This window comes from Pongo pygmaeus, chromosome X, assembly GCF_028885625.2.
Source record: "Pongo pygmaeus isolate AG05252 chromosome X, NHGRI_mPonPyg2-v2.0_pri, whole genome shotgun sequence".
Taxonomy (NCBI): Eukaryota; Metazoa; Chordata; class Mammalia; order Primates; family Hominidae; genus Pongo; species Pongo pygmaeus.
This window is the reverse complement of record NC_072396.2, coordinates 17,744,857-17,765,748: the sequence shown is the minus strand read 5'-3', so window position 1 is coordinate 17,765,748 and position 20,892 is coordinate 17,744,857. Positions and strand designations below refer to the sequence as shown.

The 20,892-nt window shown below is 42.7% G+C and overlaps 1 long non-coding RNA gene across 1 annotated transcript; it reads right to left on the bottom strand.

The window, feature by feature from the left end:
* Positions 1-7,057: 7,057 nt before the first annotated feature.
* LOC129025445 (uncharacterized) lies at positions 7,058-18,845 on the bottom strand. Its single transcript, XR_008497215.1, has 4 exons — positions 18,759-18,845; positions 13,711-13,747; positions 13,213-13,300; positions 7,058-7,504 (listed from the first exon to the last, which is right to left on the bottom strand). It is a non-coding gene; the product is annotated as an uncharacterized LOC129025445 (long non-coding RNA).
* Positions 18,846-20,892: the final 2,047 nt, after the last annotated feature.

The window sequence follows — 20,892 nt, the reverse complement described above, 5'->3', positions numbered from 1 at the left end:
ACCTCCACCTCCTACGTTCAAGTGATTCTCCTGTCTCAGCCTCCCAAGTAGCTGGGACTACAGGTGTGCACCACCACACCTGGCTAATTTTCATATTTTTAGTAGAGATGGGGTTTCACCATGTTGGCCAGGCTGGTCTTGAACTCTTAGCCTCAAGTGATCCACTCGCTTTGGACTCCCAAAGTGCTGAGATTACAGACATAAGCCACCATGCCCAGCCAGTTTTTTTTTTTAATTCATTCAGCCACTCTATGTCTTTTAATTGGAGAATTTAATACATTTACATTCAAGGTTATTATTGACAGGTACCGCCTTACTCCTGCCATTTTGTTAACTGTTTTATAGTTGTTTTTTAGATCTTTTGTTCTCTTCTTCCTCTCTTGCTTTCTTCTTTTGTGATTGGATGGCTTTCTGTGGTGGTATGCTTTGGTTCTTTTCTTTTTATCTTTTGTGGATCTATTACAGGTTTTTTGGTTTGTGGCTACCCTGAGGCTTACATAAAACATCTTATAATGGATTAATTTACTCTGATAGCATAATTTTGATTGCATACACAAACTCTCTACTTTTACACCCCCTCCTCCCACATTTTATGTTTTTATGTCACAGTTTACATCTTTTAATAGTATGTATCCCTTAGCAAATTATTGTAACTTTAGTTGTTTTTAATAGTTTTGCCTTTTGACCTTTATACTAGAGATACAATGGATTTACACACCACCATTACAGTATTAGAGTGTTTTAGGTTTGACAATGTACTTATTTTACCAGTGAGTTTTATACTTTCATCTAATTTTATGTCACTAATTAGTGTCCTCTTCCTTCAGCTTGAAGAACCTCCTTTAGCATTTTTTGTAATGCATGTCTAGTGGTGAAACATCCTCTCAGCTTTCATTTGTCTGAGAAAATCTTTATCACTCTTTTGTTTTTGAAAGACAGGATTCTTAGGTATAATATTTTTGGTTAACAGTCTTTTTCTTTTAGGATTTTGAATATATTATCCCACTCCCTTCTGGCTTGCAAGGTTTCTGTTGAGAAGTCTTCTTGTGGCTTTATGGGGGTTCTACTATATATGACAATTCACTTTTCTCTTGCTGCTTTCAATACTTTCTGTCTTTAAATTGGACAATCTGCCTATGATGTGTTGTGGTGTGGCTCTCTTTGGATTCATCTTATTTGATGTCCTACAGGCTTCCTGGATCTGGCTTTTCATTCATTCCATAGACGGGAAATTTTCTGGCACTATTTCTTTGAATATGTTTTCTGTCCTTTTCTCCATTTCTTCTCCTTCTGGTACACTGATAATGCATAAGTTGCCCCACTTGATGGTGTCCCATTGGTCTCTTTAGCCATCGTCACTCTTTTTCATTCTTTTTTCTTTTTGCTCCTCAGACTGGATGATTTCCAGTGACCTGTCTTCAAGTTCACTGATCCTTTCTTCTGCTTGATCTACTCTGTTGTAGAACCCCTCTATTGAATTTTTCACTTCAGTCATAGCATCTTCAGATTTATGATTTCTGTTTGGTACTTTTTTATACTTTCTATCTCTTCATTGAAGTTCCCAGCTTGTTCTTACGTTGCTGTCTTGTCTTTTCTAAGCATCTTTATGACCATTACTTGGAATTCCCTATTGGGTAAATCGCAGAACTCCATTTCATTCAGGCTGCTTTCTGGAAATTTATCTTGTTCTTTTGTTTGGAATATATTCCCCCTGTTTCTTCATTTTCCTTGATTCTCTGTGTTGGTTTCTGTGCATTTTATAAGCCACTGACTTCTCTCTGTCTTGTTAGACTAGCCTTGCGTAGGAGAAGGTTTTCACCAATCCATCTGGCCAGAAATTTTAAGACACCTCTCTAATTTTTGTGTTTGTCCAGACTACCATCTCTGCTTTTGGTGGTCCCCTGGAGCTTAGGATGTGCCACGTCTTGTCAGTACCCCAAGACTGGTGTGATAGGATCCAGGGTATTTAAATGTAACTGGAAAGGTTAGGGTGTTGGAAGTGTTCCATTTTTTTCTATCTTTATGATGAGGCTGGATGTGAGTGTTTATCTCCAACTCTCTCTGCACTAAGCTAGGGAGAAGATCTGTGGTAAATACTTGGACTCACTTTCAGCCTGCACCTTCTCATCCTGGAGGACTAGCTACTGGGTGTGAACTTATTATATTCCACCTCTTTGTCTTCTATGGTCTTGGGTCACTCAGGATCACAAAGCCCACTTGACTTCCAGAGCTAGGTCATGACATTCTGTGCATAGCCAAATTCCTTCCAAAAAGAATAGATAGGCCTGGATTTATCTCTGAGGTGATTCAGGTGGAGGTCCCATGAAGTGTGAAGCTCTGGCTCTGGCTACCAAAGGGCTATTGTTTGTTTACCTTGTTAATTCCCCAATGCAAGTTCATTGGAGACCAGCTCATCAAGTAGCCACTGGAAGTGTGTGTCATAAGCTCCTTCTGGAAAGAGAGAGCTGCACATTCCTGCTCCTTTCCTGCACTGCTCCAAGGAGATGTAGCCCCTGGGAATGTTTGGATTGCCCTTTAAAACCATCTCTTTGTTCTTGGATCAAGGGAGACCTGCATATGCCTAGTCCCTTCTGTTCCCAGAGCTACTAAGTTGACGATAGAGTCCTTCAGGAGGCAGGTTTGAAAACTGGGGCTCCTGACGTGTGTCATAAACCCTTACTGGGGAGAAACAGGGAGTTGTGTTTTTGGAGGCCCCTTCTCTGCATCACTCCAGGGGGATAAATTCCCTGAAGGTACTTGCATACCTGTTTAAAAATGCTTTTTTTCCTGTGACCTAGAGATAAATATGTATGCTGGTCCTTTCTGCTCTCAGAGCTAGGAGATTTATTATAAATGCAGGTAAGAGTTGGGGCTTTTATTATGAGTGCAAATTCCTCCTAGGCTGGTGGTGGGTTATTGACTGTCCCTTTAACTCCCCAGTGTAAGTTAGTTAGAAGTCAGACCACCAGTTAGCTACTGGAGGGATGCTTTATAAACCCCTTCTGGAGAGAAACAGGCCCCTTCTCAGTATTGATCCTAGGGGGGATGGAATCCCTTAAAAAGCTTGCAGGCTGGCATAAAGCCACTGCTCCTCTTCCTGCAGTCTAGAGAGACACATGTATGCTAGTTCCTTCTGTTCCCAGAGCTAGGAGATTTAGTATGCAATCTCTTAGGTAGACGTTGTAGAGTTGGGGTGCTTGATGTGAGTGCAAACTCTTCCAAGGCTGGCAGCAGGTTAATACTTGACTGTCTCTTTAACTTCCTGATTCAAGTTAGAAGCCAGGCTGCCAGGCAGCTGCCGGAGGGATGTTTTTCAAACCCAAACAGATGGCTGTGTTTTTTTAAGCCCCTTCTTTACACTGTCCCCAGGGGGATGAAGGCCCTGGAAGTGCTCGTGCACCATTATAAACTCACCACTTTTTTTTGTTATGGTCTAGGGGACATGAGTGTGTCTAATCCCCCTCATGGTGAATTAAGAGTCAAACCATGGGGAAACTTAGGGTTTGGGCCCTATATGTGAGCTCCAGATCCTCCTCTCCACAGGAAGAAACTGGGTGTTGGGGATTCCTTTCCCAATTTTTTGGCACAGTGCCTGAGGTGGTGTCCATACCCAAGCGTATCATTTGAGGTGAATGTTTTCTCAGTTGCCTGGTGGGCAGGAGTCTCTTGACCAGTCTCTGACTTTCTCTCAGAGGGAATTGATCCGTGGATAGATGTTTATTTGGTGTGTCCACTGGTGGAGGGAGAGTTAGGAGCTTCCTATTCCACCATGTTGGTGACATCACTCAGGTAGAATTTTAAATAAGGTGATAAGGGAAGGCCTCATTTGGAAGACGGCCTCTGAGAAAAGATCTGAAGTAGGTGAAGCAACAAGTAATGCAGGTAGCTGCTGAAAGACCATTCAAGGCAGAGGAAACAGCAATTGCAGAAGCTCTGAAGCATGAATTGAAAGTTCAAGTAAGAATGCCAGTATGTTTGGAACAAAGTAACAGAGGGAGAAGGTGAACTATTGTTCATGAGGTTAGAGAAGTAATGGGGGTGTGGGGCAGATTGTGTAGGACCTTGTAAGTTATAGTAAGAATACTAGGAAGCCATCGGAGGGGTTTGAACAGAGGAGGGACAAAATTTGACTTGTATTTTGTGAGGATCACTCTGGCTTTGGTGTGGGTAGACAGTAGGCTATAGGGAGGTAAGAGTGGAAGCAAGGAGACCAATTGAAAGGCTGCTGCTAAAACCCCAGTGTGAAATGATAGTAGCTTAAAGTGGAGGGGGCAGCGTATCGCATTGTGACTTACCGTCTTGGACCACCTCCACCCGAGTAGCCAAGGAAGCTGAGGCCATTAGCCTTGGGTTCAGTGGTGGCTGTGAGTAACAGAGCCAAGATAAAAGCTCCCACTCCCACTCCCACATCTCCAATCTGTTGCTTAGCACAGGGAGCGTTGCCACTCCATTCCTCTATTGTCTGGGGGTCTTAGTGATTCAGGAAAGGAGGATCTTTTCAGAACAGTTCAGACAGACACAAATACAGTCTGACAGACTAGGAGCAGATCCTTTCTGCTCCTAGGCTGTGCGTGGATCCTTTCAGCTTTGTCACAGTTAGCAACACGCCTTTTATTCCAAGCCTCAAACGGACAGCTCGCCTGAATCTTGGGGCCCCGGGTGCTCCTAATGTTTCATGATGCCACCTAAAGTGCTGGAATTCCTACATTCTAAGCCTCCTTATTTTCAATTATTGTAAGCTCCACTTGAAAAGAATTTGCCTGGCTCAGGCATTCTCTAACCCTCCAACTCCCCATGGTACCATATTGTCCTTAACCAACTGCTTCTATACTTGGCCTTGGACCTATGTGGAATAACCAGAAAGACAGAGCTAGCCCAGCATTTTCCAAACTCTGTGGAGTCATTACTTTTTTTTCTTCAAGTTTCATCTGGTTATACGGGAGGTAGTTAGAAAAGGGTGTAGGTATGTGTATATAGGTGTGGCTGGGAGAGGATACTGCTCGAAATATTTATTTGAATAATATCTGATGAATATTATCTGAATATTATTAGTTATTTAAGCTCATGTTTCCTGCATTTCTTTTTTCCTCTTGGGTAAAGTTCAAGAGAATAGCTTTACAGTAGAAGATAATTTTTTCAAAGGCAAAAGATGGTCTGAGATGAATGTATCTATCTATAAAAACATTCAAAAAGATTAGCAAATTGAACTAAATTGGCCCCCGTCCTCTCTTATTTGTCAAGTGACTCCTAAAGAAAAGAGGGAAAATTTTATGAAAAGTTGTCAGAGCAGCTAAATACTGTGTTTTTTTATTAGCAAATCTTCAGTTTTGGAGAAACATTCTGTCCTGACCTTCTGCAGCCATGTATATGAGTCCATTTGGCTGGATTTAGTGTCGACCTTAGAACCTTTGGCTGTAGGTTACCATGACAACAATCTCCGCCCCAGTGAAGGGAAGAGAAGGTATTCAACAAGAGGAAAAACTCCAGGTAGTTCATCCTTTGCTTTGAGGAAGTAAAGGGAAAGGGCAGACGTGTACATGAGGTAGATGAAGAGAAAGAACAGTGAGAAGACAAAGGCAGGCTGGACAGTGGATGACAAAGAGAGGCCTCAACGCATGGGAAGTCATGAAGGAAGCCCTGTCTGTGGTCAAGTTGTTGAAATCATGTACCCAGTGTGCAAAACATCTGCATAGATGGCTCATCTAAAACACAAGGCAGAGGAGGCTGAGCTAACTCCATGCAGAGTTGAAACAGATGTTCAGGAGTCACAAGGTTGTGTTCCAGCACCACAGTGCACTGGGACCCGACACTGAGCCCTGGGGGCTTCAGTTTAGCTACCCCATTTTGCAGATGAGGAAACTGAGTCCCAGTGTTAGAAGCAACCAAATCTTGTCCCCAGTACACCTTGGGAGGCAGAGGTGGAGTTTTTAATGCAGTTCAGTTCCAAATATGAACAGCTAATCAGTGATGTTGCAAAAGAATTTGTAATTGAGAAATTAAATTGAATGATGTAAAAGATAGCTGTGGGGTATCAAATTTGTCTTGTATTCACTATGTGTAAGGAGTGGATAAAATGTTGAAGCGGGGCCACTGCTCATTTTGGATTCTCTTCAGGAGTGGTATTTAAGGATGAACCAAAAGTATAAAGTCAGGTGAAAAAGAAAAACATAATTGTATAGTTCCCATCAGCTGATGGCAGCGTGCATGTACCAATGAATAGTCCCTCCTTGATTCCTACCTCTCACCTCCTGACTTCGCAGGCAAGGTCGTAGATTTCCTGCCTTCATACTTTCCTACCTTCTCTCCAACTGTATTTCTCTAGCTATTTGGCTTTTAATTAACTGTTGTCATTGTAACTGATCCTGAGATTTTTGTATAGTCTTTTATTCTAATACTTTGCAAAACAAGTCTCCAGGACAGACAAGTTCAATGATTTGCCCAAGGTCACAAATCTTGTAAGTTACAGAAACAGGTGTCTAGGACAATGGGTTCAGTGCTTTCTCTGCCAACTATGCCCGTCTACCATCAGAAAAATGTTACAGATTGCTAATTGGATGGTACAACTCAGTACTAGAAATGGTTAACAAGTAGAAATGTCATAAAAATGCATAGGTGAGGACAATCTGTAAGTAAGGCAAGAGAGGAAAATAATTGCTGAAAGCTGGGACAGAGACCAAACTGTCAACAAAAGGAAAAAAATAAATAATGACTTGATTATCTGGATAGGCAGTCAATGAAAGGAGGAAATTGAGAGGTGCCAGCCTCAACTGCTGTTAGATCATGAATCTAAGATGGTAGGGCAGAGTTAAATGCTGAGATAAATACAGAATTTTGTAAGGGAAAGCCTTCACTTATTATGCACCCCCAAGTGATTACAAGCAAGAAAAGAAATCTGATTATTTTAAGCAAAGGGGGAATTAATTAGCTGGCTATCAGGAGCTAACAGAATCAATGAGAAGCTGGAGGACAATGCTTGGACAACCAGCAGGACCCAAGTGTGCTCCCGAAGTAGTAGAAACGTCAGCCAAAGCTCAATTGCCATAAGCACCATATTTTCCTCAAGTTTCTGTTACCACTGTTATATGTCTGATTCTTAACTTTCCCTGCATCTTTGTGTCCCTTATTTGAGACTCAGTATCCCAGGAGCAAGTGTCTAATTGCCTATTTAAATGTAGGCTGAACCAGGGAGCAGCTGAACCAGGCTGGACCCCTTCAGCTTCTGTAATGAGAGCATGAGCAGGTGGCCGAGATGGCTATGGCCCTCCTACTGAGACCACGCACAATGGAGGTGTATCAGTTAGGGCAATGCTAACTGCAGCAACAAACGAACCCCAAAGTTTAACAGCTTCACACAATGAAAGTGCATTCCTCAGTCATGTAACTGTACAACACACACAAGTATTTCTGGTTGGTGGTCAACCTTCAACATGAGTATTCACTACCCAGATTGCTTCCATATTGTGGCTCCACACTCCTCTTGGGCTTTAGAGTCCTTTGTATTCAACTGGAGAAAGAACAAAGACAGTGAAGTTACACTCACTGCTCAATTTTCTTGACCCAGATGTGATATATATCACTATTGCTACCGTTCCACTGGGGAGAACACGTCTCTGGCCTCAACTACATGTAAGGAGACTTAGGAAATGTAATTCCTAGTAAGCAGCTGCTTCCATCAATAATTTTACACTCTGTGGCCAGGTGCGGTGGCTCATGCCTATAATCCCAGCACTTTGGGAGGCCAAGGCAGGTGGATCATGAGGTCAGGAGTTAGAGACCAGCCTTGCCAAGATGGCAAAACCCCATCTCTACTAAAGATACAAAAATTAGCTGGGCATGGTGGCGGGCACCTGTAATCCCAGCTACTCGGGAGGCTGACGCAGGAGAATTGCTTCAACCTGGGAGGCGGAGGTTGCAGTGAGCCGAGATCGCGCCACTGCACTCTAGTCTGGGTGACAGAGGAAGACTCTGTCTCTAAATAAATAAATAAATAAATAAATCTATACTCTGGAAGTTCAAATCTTCAGTGGACAAAGAATTGTCTCTGTTACAGGAAACTTCCTACAAAGGGAAATGGAGGCAGGAAGGGAGTAGGTCAGACGTGTAATTGCCAAAATCCAACACATGATTGTAACAAAATGGATTTCCAGACACTTGTAAGGAAGCCTATGTTTTAATTTAAATGAAGTTAGCTGTAAGTCCTTTACCAGAGTTTATGAGTCTCAGAGTTGGATGTACCCTGAGAGGCCCGCCTACTTACCCAGAGTAGAATAACCCTCCAGCAGTTCTGATAACAAGGCAATATTCAACCTGTATTCCTCAACCTCTTTAGGATCCATGTATCAGTTAGGATGTTTCAAACTAGAAATAATGGAAACTCCAACTCAAAGTGAAATCGAAGGGTAGAAGAGCCTTCAGGCTCAGGATGATCAGCAGCTTAATGGACAGGTCCTTTTCATCTCTCTGCTCTGCCATCCTCAGTGCTGGTTTCATCCTAAAGCTGGTTTCCCTCATGGCCACAAGATGGCTGTCAGTGACAGTTAAGACTAATAAGTTCTGATGAATGTCCAGCAGGAAAGGAGGAAACCCTCTCTCTAACCATGAAATACAAGACCTTCCTTTAAGTCTGATTGGGTTGGCTTAGGGTATGTACCAACCTTTGGACCAGCAAGAGCCACTAAGAGAATGCCATGTGCTGAATGGCTTGGACTAATCAGGATCCATCCCTAGAACTGGGCATGGAGTTCCCTCTCCCATAATCACATGAGGACAATACTTCAACAAAATTGGGGTTCTGTAGTCAGAGAAGAAGGGGTAAATGGATGCTGAATGGTTAATCAACAGAAGAAGGCTTTAAGAAAGGCCAGTTCACTTTGGGGAAGTGCTAATTATTGGAAAATTCTTTTTTTTTTTTTCTTTTTTTTTTTTTTTAATCTGAGATGGAGTCTCACTCCATTGCCTAGGCTGGAGTGCAGTGGTGCAATCTCGGCTCACTGCAACCTCCGCCTCCCAGGTTCAAGTGATTCTCCTGCCTCAGCCTCCCGAGTAGCTGGGACTATAGGGATGCGCCACCACGCCTGGCTAATGTTTTTGTATTTTTGGTAGAGAGGGGGTTTCACCATGTTGGTCAGACTGGTTGTGAACTCTTGACCTCCAATGATCCTCCCGCCTTGGCCTCCCAAAGTGCTGAGATTACAGGCATGAGCCACCACGCCCAGCTGGAAAGTTCTTTATATTGAGCCCAAATCTTGCTCCTAGCACTGCTCTCTGGAATGCCTCAGCATAACTCTAAACCTTCTTCCTTGTGACATACTTCTAAAACTTTAAAGATAGATATTATATGCCCTTATTATTCTACCCCAAAGTTTTCTTTAGGCTGAAGCCCCTTGCTTTTATACTCCCCAGTAGATCATTTCCCACTTCCTTATCACTCTTGTCTTTCATTTATGTGCATGTTTGACCAAATCCCCCCTACAGAATAGCAAAACTGCACCCTCCTTTGCTCTTCCTACAATCCCTCTATTAATACAGCCAATGACTATATATTTAATTAAAATAATGAAACAGATAAACCGCAATATCTCAACACCTTAATAAAGGTTTATTTCTCTCTCACATAAACTTCTGATTGTCAAGCAGCTCTACTCCAAGCAGTGACTCAGTGACTCAGGCCTCTTCCATCTTGTGGCTCTGTTATATCCAACACACAACTTCCCAAGTCGCCTGTTTTATTTGTGTCAAGATAGAAAGGGAGAGCCAGGTGAGGTGGCTCATGCCTGTAATCCCAGCACTTTGGGAAGCCAAGGCGGGTGGATCACTTGAGGCCATGAGTTCAAGACCAGCCTGGCCAATATGGTGAAACCCCGTCTCTACTAAAAATACAAAAATTAGTCGGGGTGGTAGTGTGCACCTGTAATCACAGCTACTTTGGAGGCTGAGGCAGGAGAATCGCTTGAACTGGGGAGGTGGAGATTGCAGTGAGCCAAGATTGTGCCACTGCACTCCAGCCTGGGTGACAGAGCAAGACTCTGTCTCAACAACAACAACAAAGATAAAAAGGGAAAAAATATACAGGAGCATGTGTGGACAATATTTATGGACCAGATCTGGAAATAGAGGACCTCACTTCTGCTCACATTCTGTTGGCCAGAACTCAGTCACATGGCCACATCCAACTGCTAGGGAGGCTGGGAAATGTAGTCCAACTACTTCTGCCACAGATATTTAGCCATTGGGCACCTGCATTTCATTGTTGGTTTCTTAAGATTGTCTGAACCCTTTTAGCTTTTACTTTTATGGGCTGCTGCTAAGCTGGCCTCCCCATTCTGTAATTATAGAGTTTCTCTTTTGAACCTCAAGGCAGGGCTGCTCACTTATCCCATTCACTGCCCATTTGGGTTTCTCATTGTGCCTGCTGCTTCTACCACTTTTCTTCCTTTCTTTCTATTATTATTATTACTATTATTCTTATTTGAGACAGAGTCTCACTCTGTCACCCAGGCTGGAATGCAGTGGTGTGATCACAGCTTACTGCAGCCTTGACCTCCCAGGCTCAGGTGATTCTCCTGCCTCAGCCTCCCAAGTTCCCTTTAGGAAGATCCCTTTGGCTGTCATATAACTGAGACCTACCTGGAGAAGAGCAATTTTTAACTGAGTGTAATCAAGTTTGTATAAAGTCAAGCAAAGCAATGGTGCTGACCTAGTTCAAGGACAGCAAGGGCTTAAGAGAGTTACTAATTAATAAAAATTACATGTTAACATAGTCACTTTCTATAATTTTTTGCCACTTTTTTTTCTGGATTTGCAAGTTGATTCTCAGATTTTCAGTTGGTTTATTCTTTTGTGCCTTAAGTGCCACGTGAAAACAAGAGGAAAAATCATATAGCTGGCTCTGCTCTGCATTGCTGGGAATTTTGAAAATGAACTTGAAGTCTACGTTGCTTTCATTGCATTTTGGGGCTTTGTGGGCCAGAGCATTTGCTCTGTGTATCTACTTCCAACCCATAATGCAAGACATGTAATTAGTGGTGCCTCCGCCTCTCCCTGGCAAGCTCAATCAGGCAAAGCCTATCCAAATGTACCCCACAGACTCCTCTTCCATGGCAAACCAGGGCAGATGTTGTTTACTCCAAGGCACCATTTTCTTTCTTTTTCCTTTCTTTCCTTCCTTATTTATTTATTTTTTGAGACAGGGTCCCACTCTGTCACCCAGGCTGGAGTGCAGTGGCACAATCTTGGCTCACTGCAGCCTCAACCTCCTGGACTCCAGTGATCCTCCTACCTCAGCCCCCCAGGTAGCTGGGACTACAGGCGTGCACCACCACGCCCAGCTAATTTTTGTATTTTTTATAGAGATGGGGTTTCACCATATTGCCCAGGCTGGTCTCAAGCTCCTGAGCTCAGGCAATCCACCCACCTTGGCCTCCCAAAGTGCTGGGATTACAGGGGTGAGCCACCGCGCCCAGCCTAAAGCACCATTTTCAACCATTTCCTCTGCCAAAGAATAGTCATTTAGGTGTCACTAAATGGTACTTGCCCTGGAGCAGCTCTCATTAATTAATAGGGTTATTAAATTCTGGACATAGAGTTGTATATGGCTAGAATTCCATTACAATAAAACCTCAAAGGGGTTAGTACCATATAGATCAAAAAATATCTTGAAAGACATTTTTGAAAAGGCAGAGTGTAGCTCAACCTCGTGTGTAGCATCGCAATTTTTTTAGAGCTAAGAAATCCATAGACTCATGCACACATTCAAGGATTTACTAAGCATCTACTATGTGCCAGGCACTATAGTGGGTGATAGAGATGCAGATGAATCCCTGTTTAGAGAAGCTTCTAGGCCAACGGGGAAGACAGACATTAGTTAGCAATTTGATATAACAATATAATAGGTTATATAAAATGCAGTGTAAAGATATTAGACCTGAATGAGGTCTTATGGATCTTCGAATCCAGTCTTTCTCAACCTTTTAGAACCAATACCTTCCTTTATGTAAAAATGAAAATCTCTAGGTCACCTTCAGGAAACCAGGAGATGTGAAACTAGAGTTGCCCTCTGTGAATCTTGGCCAGCTCAGAAGATCTGTTCCTACTTTACTTTTTTGTAGCTTAAAAAAAATCTTGGTGTTTTCTAAATATTGAAATGCCATTTTAAAAATTCCTCTCTCCTATCTTCCCAACATCCACTATCCCAATTAGGAATAGCTCACCTAAGCCAAGCCCCCCATTTTGAAAGTCCAGAGAGGGAAAGACCAAAGCTCAGGGGTCCTAGTACCTGCAGTGTTGTTTGGGTTAACAATGATATGGGATGATAAAATAAATAGCAAGACTGGTTTAAAGAATAGTTTAGCCCTTGCTTCTCAAAATATGGTCCATGGACCAGCAGCATCACCACCATCTGGGAGCTTGTTATAAGGGCAGAATCTTAGTCACCACCCAAAATCTATAGAATCAGAATCCACAACCTAACAGGATCTTCAGGTAATTTGTATATACCCTAAATTCTGAAAAGCACTGCTGTAGCAGTCATTGTTGATGCCCCCAACCCATATCTCATCTTCCCACCTAATTCATCAGCAGGTGTGGTAGACAGTTTCTAACATGCCAATAGCTTCCTGCCTTAAATGCCTGCATCTTAACTCCTTGCATGTATGGTGAAGTTAATACCCCAGGGTAAACCTTAACCCAAGGAGGGATGGAAGCCAGTGGATAAAGGTCCATCCTTCCCACTCTTTAACCGGAGACTTGATGAATCCTTAGCTAGTATGATTTGTCCAGTGACACAAACATCTTACCAAAAGGAATAACAAATAATCCTGTAAGGTTTTTGCCCCAAAACTGACCACAGGATCACACTGACCCTTTCCAAGTTCTACTTTGTTTGTGTGATTGTTTGGGTTTTTCTTGGCTCTTTGCCATTCCCCCACCATCTCCCATGACTTGGGATTACCCCAGGCATGGGAAAATGGCACCCAGTAATTTTTTGTAAACAGACTCCACCTGCTTCTCTCATACAGGTTCCCCATGTTGCTTTGGGAATTCATCCAATAGTCTCTACCTTTCAAAACCGTAAATCAGACAATGATCTGACTGAGGCTGGAATTTCAGGGCACCACTTTCTTTATTTGGGTTGGTTTTTAATCATAGGCTTGCCCTTCTCATGTCACACTGGCCATGGTCCCTCAGAGTCTCTAATTTACTTATTTTACTTACTCTAAGAGACATGCCGTCCATGGATGATGACTGTTGATATTCTGTCACCTAGTGGAAGAACTGGGACTGCAGAGATGGAGCTTAACCGCTGAAAACAAGGAATCAATAATAACCATGTTCTTATTTGAATGCTTATTATGTACAGACCACTCTACACATAGGAGCTCTTTCCATCCTCACAGCAACTCTGTGATGATGGCGTGATTTGAATTTCATAGGCTTAAGAAAATTAAGCAACTTGGTAATAGTGACATAGGGATGGGACAAAAACCAATGAATAAGTGCATTAATGAGTGGGTTAGAGCTCTGGGCAACTGAGGCTCAATTCTGCTGGGGATCCTTTGAGAAATCAAAATTTTTTGGAATAAAAAAAACTTCCAGAATCATCTCACTGGAATATGGAGAGGCTGCAGCATGTATCCACTGACTCCCATTCCTCATTAGTTGAGAGTCCCCCCAGGGGTGTTAACCCACCCAATGATTCTGAATTGTACCTACTTGTGGCTGAGCAGTCTCCAGTGATGTCAGTGAATGCCTTTAGGAAAGAAACAGAGACATCTAAGTTCCGGAGGTGGGGAGCTGCCAGAACAACGGAAATTTAGGAAGTGATGGAATAAGATTCTAATCTAGATTTGTCTGACTCCAAAACCCATCTTCTAACCCATCCATCAAACTGCCTCAATGGTCAACCATGTATGATATATTTCACTGGTCACATTCTTGCCTGGAAAGCTCTTCCATGTAGTCCAAGCTATAGGCAATGGTCTGTCAGACCCTGAGTTCTCATCTTAGTTCTGGTTCAGATTGTAATTTGAAATCAGGGTCCATGTTCTTCTATGGGTCCTCTGACACTGTGGGTGACTACAGTCTTTGGTCTGTCTCATCTCACCATGCTTACAAGCAGACATGTTGCCTCGGCTTCTTGAACTTTGGTCTGAAAATGCCTGATAGATGTAAATCCTAAAGCAACCAGCTGCTGCCTAGAACAGGTTGTGGACATGTGGCACAGCAGTCCCACAGTTCTTAGCTTCATCCAGGCCCTCCAGTCTTTGCTTTAGCGTCTTGTTCAATATTACCAAGATACAAATTGTTATTAGGGAAAGAGAATGGGCTTTTGCCAGACAGACCTGGATTTCAATCTGAGCTCTGCCACTTACCAACTGAATGAGCTTGAGAAGGTCCCTTGACCTGCCTGAGTCTGTTACCTTACCTATCCATTGGAGCTGATAATACCTACTACCCTTAGGGTTGTTGTGGTAACTGGGTATAAGGCAGATCATGAGAACAGGCTTCAGATGCAACTAGTTTATTTGGGAGGTGCAGAGCAGACTGGTAGGAAAGTGGGAGAAGCGAAGCAGAGAAGGGAGACAGCCGATAAAGGGGGCATTGGTAAGCTGGCTACCACAGTGGGCAACTGATTTCATCCTGCAGGAAAACGCTGGGAAACAGCGTCAAACCCTCTAACTCAGAATTACCTCAAACAAGAGTTGAGGGAACTGGGGTATTTACATCCCAATTCCTAAGAGTCATTAGTTGAGGGCTACTCCAGGAGGGTGTTAATTCCTCAACCTTCACACTGTCTAGCAGGTAGGAGGGGGCAGAAATGAGCCCTGAGGCATGCAGGCACCATCACCTGCAGTTGGAAGTGGGCCAAAGCATTCTGAAAGGACCATGGGATGCAAGCAGAGCAGCTCAGCACCTACTCTAAGTAACCAGCACACGCCAAGCACAGATGAGCAGCTCAATATTTTGGCCTCATTTTATTGCCCCTCCCTGCATCCCACTCCCCTTCAAAGTCTCTCTTTTGCCATCTTGCTGAGTATGTGTGATGCACTTGCCATTCTCCTCCTCTGTAATCATGCTCCTATTTCATCCTTATGCCTCATTCTTACTCTATTTTCTGCACTACATTCACCTCCTGCCACCAACTTATGTTAGTGCCCTCTTCGGCACACTGTGTTTTGCTCAACTCCCTCATCCTTGGGCTGTTATTCTTTATTTTCCCCTTTATGTTGACCATCGGCTTCTTTCCCAACTGTTCGGGAATCAGCCTTTGTGATATTTCAGAAGTCACTTCTCCCATGACTTATGTTAGCAAAAGCTTTTCCTTCTCTCTTGCTCCATAAAAGATCAGGTTGCCCATTCAAAATGAGCACTAAGTTAAACAGCACTGTGACAGACACTGTGGATCATCCAGCCAATGACCATTCTATCCTCTTCTTTTTGCCAAGAACACACTGATTTTTGTTTACCCTTCAAGTAGAAGCCATGTCCTTCAGGGGAGGCCACACCTCTCCCCAGAACCAGGGAGGAAATACTTTTTGGTCAAAGCCAATCAGGGTGTTAGCCTTTCCCTTGCAAATGACTAGTTTATTTTTTTGTTTGCTTTTATTTTTATTTTTATTTATTTATTTATTTTTTGAGACGGAGTTTCACGCTTGTCACCCAGGCTGGAGTGCAATGGCGCGATCGTGGCTCACTGCAACCTCCCGCCTCCCAGGTTCAAGCAATTCTTCTGCCTCAGCCTCCCAAGTAGCTGAGATTACAGGCATGTGCCACCACGCCTGACTAATTTTTTGTATTTTTTAATAGAGATGGGGTTTCACCATGCTGGCCAGGCTGGTCTCGACCTCCTGACCTCAGGTGATCCACCTGCTTCAGCCTCCCAAACTGCTGGGATTACAGGCGTGAGCCACCACGTCTGGCCAGACAAATGACTAGTTTAGATATTGTTATGTTAGACAATTCTGAGACCTAGAGAATAGCCAATGGAGGTCTCTGGGAAGGTTTCCCTTGCTCATGAAAAGGTTTCTTTTTTTCTTCTGCCTCTGGAAATTGTCACCTGTGTGTAACACCCAGAATTGCCACAGTCCTCTTGGAACCAAGAGGGAAATCAAAGAGAAGATCTGAGAAGTGGAATTAGAGCCACTACGTCATTGAGCCACTAACTCTGCCCTAGAGCCTGCTTATCTAATTGTTTAAGCCAACTTTAGTTGGGTCATCTGTTACTTGCAACCAAAAGCATCCTTAAATGATATAATAAAGCCCTTAGACTTTGGAACTTAGTTTTTTTAAAAAATGCTTATGAAAGAATGGCTTAAACCAATAGCCAATCTACCCACAAATGTTCTTAATGGCTTATATATTTTCACTTGCCTTAGCCACATTCTCTGGCGTTGGTACATGATGTATGTAATGTCTGTAAGAATCAGCCTGAACAGGCACTGAAGTAGATCTAAAGGAGCCCATCTGGACTTTAATCAATGCAATTCCTGAAAAGTCAAGCGGAAACTACATTTTTCCTAATTGAAGAGCAAGCTAACCAAACTAATGTTTTTGGAAGTGTTCTAGATAAACCTGAGGCAGTGTAGTTTATGAATCAATTTCCTTTCAATAAGCAAGCCTATGGCAAATCCTTTTGGATTCAGAGGAATTCTTTTATAAAAGTATATATTCCCCCTCTGATGAAAAGTTCCTTAAATTGGAGTTTGGCTTCAGGGAATCTGTGAATCCCATGAAATTATAAGCAACATTCTGTGTCTATGCATAAATGTGAATTTCTCTGAGAAGCAGGTACTAAGCTTTCATCAGATTCTGAAAGGAGTTTGTGACTACCTTCCCATCTCCAGAAAAAAAAAAATGAGTTAAGAGCCACTGCTAATGTAGTTGTTTTCAGAGCCTGGATTTTCTTAAAGAAGGATACACTTATATTTGAAGGCAATCTGACAGAGGGCTAACGTATTTTGAAGAACCAGTGTTCATATCTAATTTGTGAATTCTGAGATATTTCACCAGATGTCCCTATTTTCATGAGGGCCTTAGGCTTTATTGGGGAAAAAATATGTGACAGGGACTTTGAAATTAGTTGTCACGTCCTGCATTCTCAGGAGGTGCGGTAGATTGTTAGAGTAGTGGCCCTCAATTTTTTCATACCTCTCTGTATCCAGCCTTTGGATAGTCCCCTCTCATACTGACCCTGAGCTTGGTCATGTGATTTGCTCTGGCCAAAGGAACAATAGTAGTTGTGACAGAAGCAGAGACTTGAAAAACGTATATTAGAGATTTCCTTCAATTACTTCTAAAGCCCCTGCCACCACCTCCATATGCAGAAGCCTGGGCTAGCCTGATAGATGATGAGAAACATATGGTGCAGTTTCCCCCCTTATCCTAGCTTATAGCCAGTCAATCTGCAGAAGCAGAACCATGTTTCTGGGTGGCAGCTGACTGTAGGTACATGAGTAATTCCAACTGAGGCAACAGTAGACCCACCCAGCTGAGCCTACCCCAAATTGCCAACTCTTTAAGCTAAGTAATAGCTTGTTGTTTCAAGCCACTAAATTTTAGGGTGACTTGTTATGCACCATAAGCTAACTGATACAGGAGGGAAGAGAATGGCTATTCTTTTCAAATGCTGATGTCAGTTGCAGTCATGCATGGCGAGGATGGAGGAAAGCTGTAATATGATAGATGTAATAGCTCTAGACCATAGGGAGGTTCATGGAAGCCCCTGAGGTAGTAGTTAGCAAGCCAGGCTGAGCAGGATGAGTGGCTAATGAGCAGAGGGGAAATAGGATCCCTACACTGGGTCCTCACTGCCCCTGGCCTAGGCTACCCGGGCCCAGAAAGAGAAGGCCTACTGGGCTTCTCCTTTCAGCCACTCTACACTCACCAAAGGAGGACCTGAGAGATGGAAACTCAACAATGTTTTTAAAGGGTTATTCAGGCCCTTGTTTTTTCTCATGCTTGACATAATTTGGCAAAATAGTTATAAGAGATTAAGTAGGAAAAGAACAAGAGTTGAAAGTCAGAGAAGAAGGAAGGGAGTCAAAGAGTGAAGGAAAGAAAAAGATATGAGAGAAAAAAGAGGTGTCAAATATCACCCAGAGATCTGTTCTTGATCATAAAGAATGAGAAGGAAAACATACTATTATTCATTTTCAGGTACTTACATGCCCATTAACCCATTTAACCTTCCTAACTATCTTGGGGAAACTGAGGCCCAGCTTTAGTTGTGGCTGTTCATGGTGGGAATGGCAGGGAAGCTGTAATATGTGGGTTGCTCTAAGAGTACATAGCCCCAAAGCGGCAGAAGCAGGACTTTGACCAGTTCTTGCTTCACTAAGAAAAGAAAGAAGCCTTGATGTGAATAATAATAGTAGACAACACTTTTTGGGTTCTTACCATGTGCGATACACTATTCTAAGTGTTTTATGTGATTAACTCATTTGATACTCAGAACAGCCAGGTACGATTATTATCGTCTCCACCTTACAGATAAGAAGACAAAGATACAGACAGGCTAAGCAACTTGCCCAAGATTACTCAGCTAGTAAGCAGGAAAGCAAGAATGTGAACACAGGTGGCCTGGCTTCAGAGCCTGCACTTTTAGCAACTACCCCATAATGCCTACCAAAATGCTTCCAGATTCCAACCCCATTACTGCTGCTTCCTCCCTGAGGGCTGCTATATTAGTCCGTTCCCACACGGCTATAAAGAACTACCTGAGACTGGGTAATTTATGAAGAAAAGAGGTTTAATTGACTCACAGTTCCTCAGGCTGTACAGGAAGCATGGCTGGGAAGCTTCAGGAAACTTATAATCATGGCTGAAAGCGAAGGGAAAGCAAGCATGTTTTACCATGGCAGAGCAGGAGAGAAAGAGAAGGAGGAAGTGCTACACACTTTTAAACAATCAGGCCTGGTGAGAATTCACTCACTATCATGAGAACAGCAAGGGGGAAATCCACCCCTATGATCCAGTCATCTCCTACCAGGTCCCTCCCCCAACACTGGTAATTACAATGGACACGAGATTGGGGTGGGAACACAGAGCCAAACCATATCAGCTCCCAAGTGGCATAGGGATAGGCCCATGCTACCAGGACAGGCCTGACCACAGTGTAAAGACCTGTAAAGATAGGAATATCCACAAGGGAATCCAGTTAAACTTCCTGCCGTTTAGGCAGAAGCAGTAAGCCCATTGAAAAGGCCTGGTTGCCTTATGCTGTTTTCAGAGCCAAGCATACCTCTGGAGAATAGATGCATGGAGCATGGGGTCTGAAGAACAGCTGAATACATGGAGCCCCATTGGAAAGAACTAGACATGGTTTCTTCTAATTTTACTAGCTGGGCCATTGGAAGCTGGGAAGAGAACTCGCTAGGAGCTGTTTGAAGAAAGAATAAGAGATTGTATGGGGGAAATGAGGGCATAGAGATGAGACTGGATAGACAGGTGGAAGGGAGCCAAAAAGGGGAGGTGTCCCCCCAGGGTGTTTTTTATTACTGAGTGCATAGCTCAGACATTTATTTGAAGTCCATTGGGATCCACAAGTGTATCCTGGGTGTACCCAATGTGAATCCGGAACTTGATTCCCTGGAAGTTTCTCATTGTTTAGACCTTCAATAATAATCCCAGGAAGAGAAGGAGTAGAAGACTAGAAAGTCAAATTTAATTCATAAATCTGTTCAGTTTTTGAAATTCCTCACAAGAAAATTGCCTTTGTCTCCCAATTTCTACCAGCTTTACTCTTTTCTGATTTTCTTCTGAGTCACTAACACATTTAAGGCACTTCAAGGCAAGACACATCAGTAAATAGTTTAGCATGAGGATTCATTAAGAAGAAAAAGAAGAAAGGAGGAGGAGAAGAAAGAAATAAAAAAGGAAAGAAGAAAGAAAAGTCTTTGATGTTGATGGCAATGCCCATGTTTGTGATATAAATCACTTGGAATAAGGAGACTGTGGCTTTGGCAATATGGGGAAGTCTTTTTATTTATTTATTTTTTGCAAGAAATATCTAGATTTCTTTGTCCTTCAAGGGGTTTCAGGATCAAATCATGTGCCCCATTCCATCTATAACAGAAGAAAAGGAATGTGAAGTCCTTGATTTCTCTCCTCTGTGGTTTGAAGCATTTCTAGGAAGAATGTTAACACTCTGGAGGACCCTGAAGTGTGTATTTAAGTTTCTCAGATGGAAGTTAAAGGTAAGGAAAGAACACAAGGTTTCCAAAGGGAGAATCCCAGAAGAAGTAACCATGGAAACTGATCCAAGTCTTCAGAGTAGTGTCACATTGAGCTAAGAGACAACAAGTCCCATTAGTGGGAAACGAACCCTTAAAGCACAGAAGCTGAGCAAAAGAGAAATGAATGGAAAATATATGAAGCAATTTTTAATAACCAGGTGACTAAGACTCAGCAAGTGGCAAAAATCAAGGCAGCAAAAACCATCTCCTTCTGTAAATGAAAGATGCAAATGTAGGTATGCTTTTAGCAGCCCTTCTTCCTGTAAACTATTGTAATCACATCCATAACCCTAGGCTCTTCAAGGATGCCAGCACCAGATTTCAAGAATTGATTTGTTCTTATACATGTATGCATCAGTTCACTCTTTCATTCAACAGCTGTTATGAAGTATCTGATGACACGTTTATTCATTCATTCAATATTTATTTAGTCCCTACTATGTGCCAGATACTCTACTAGGTACTAGAGATATTGCAGTGAAACAGACAGCAATATTAGTTGACTTTACAGAGCTTGCCGTCAAACTTATACTGTGCTCAGAAATATGGAGGACTCAGAGAAGCAAAAAACTGAGTTCCCCAACCTCAAGGAATTCACGTTTTCCTTAGGAGGATAAAGTACAGGCATCCCAAGAACTAAATACGCCTACAAGAACAACGT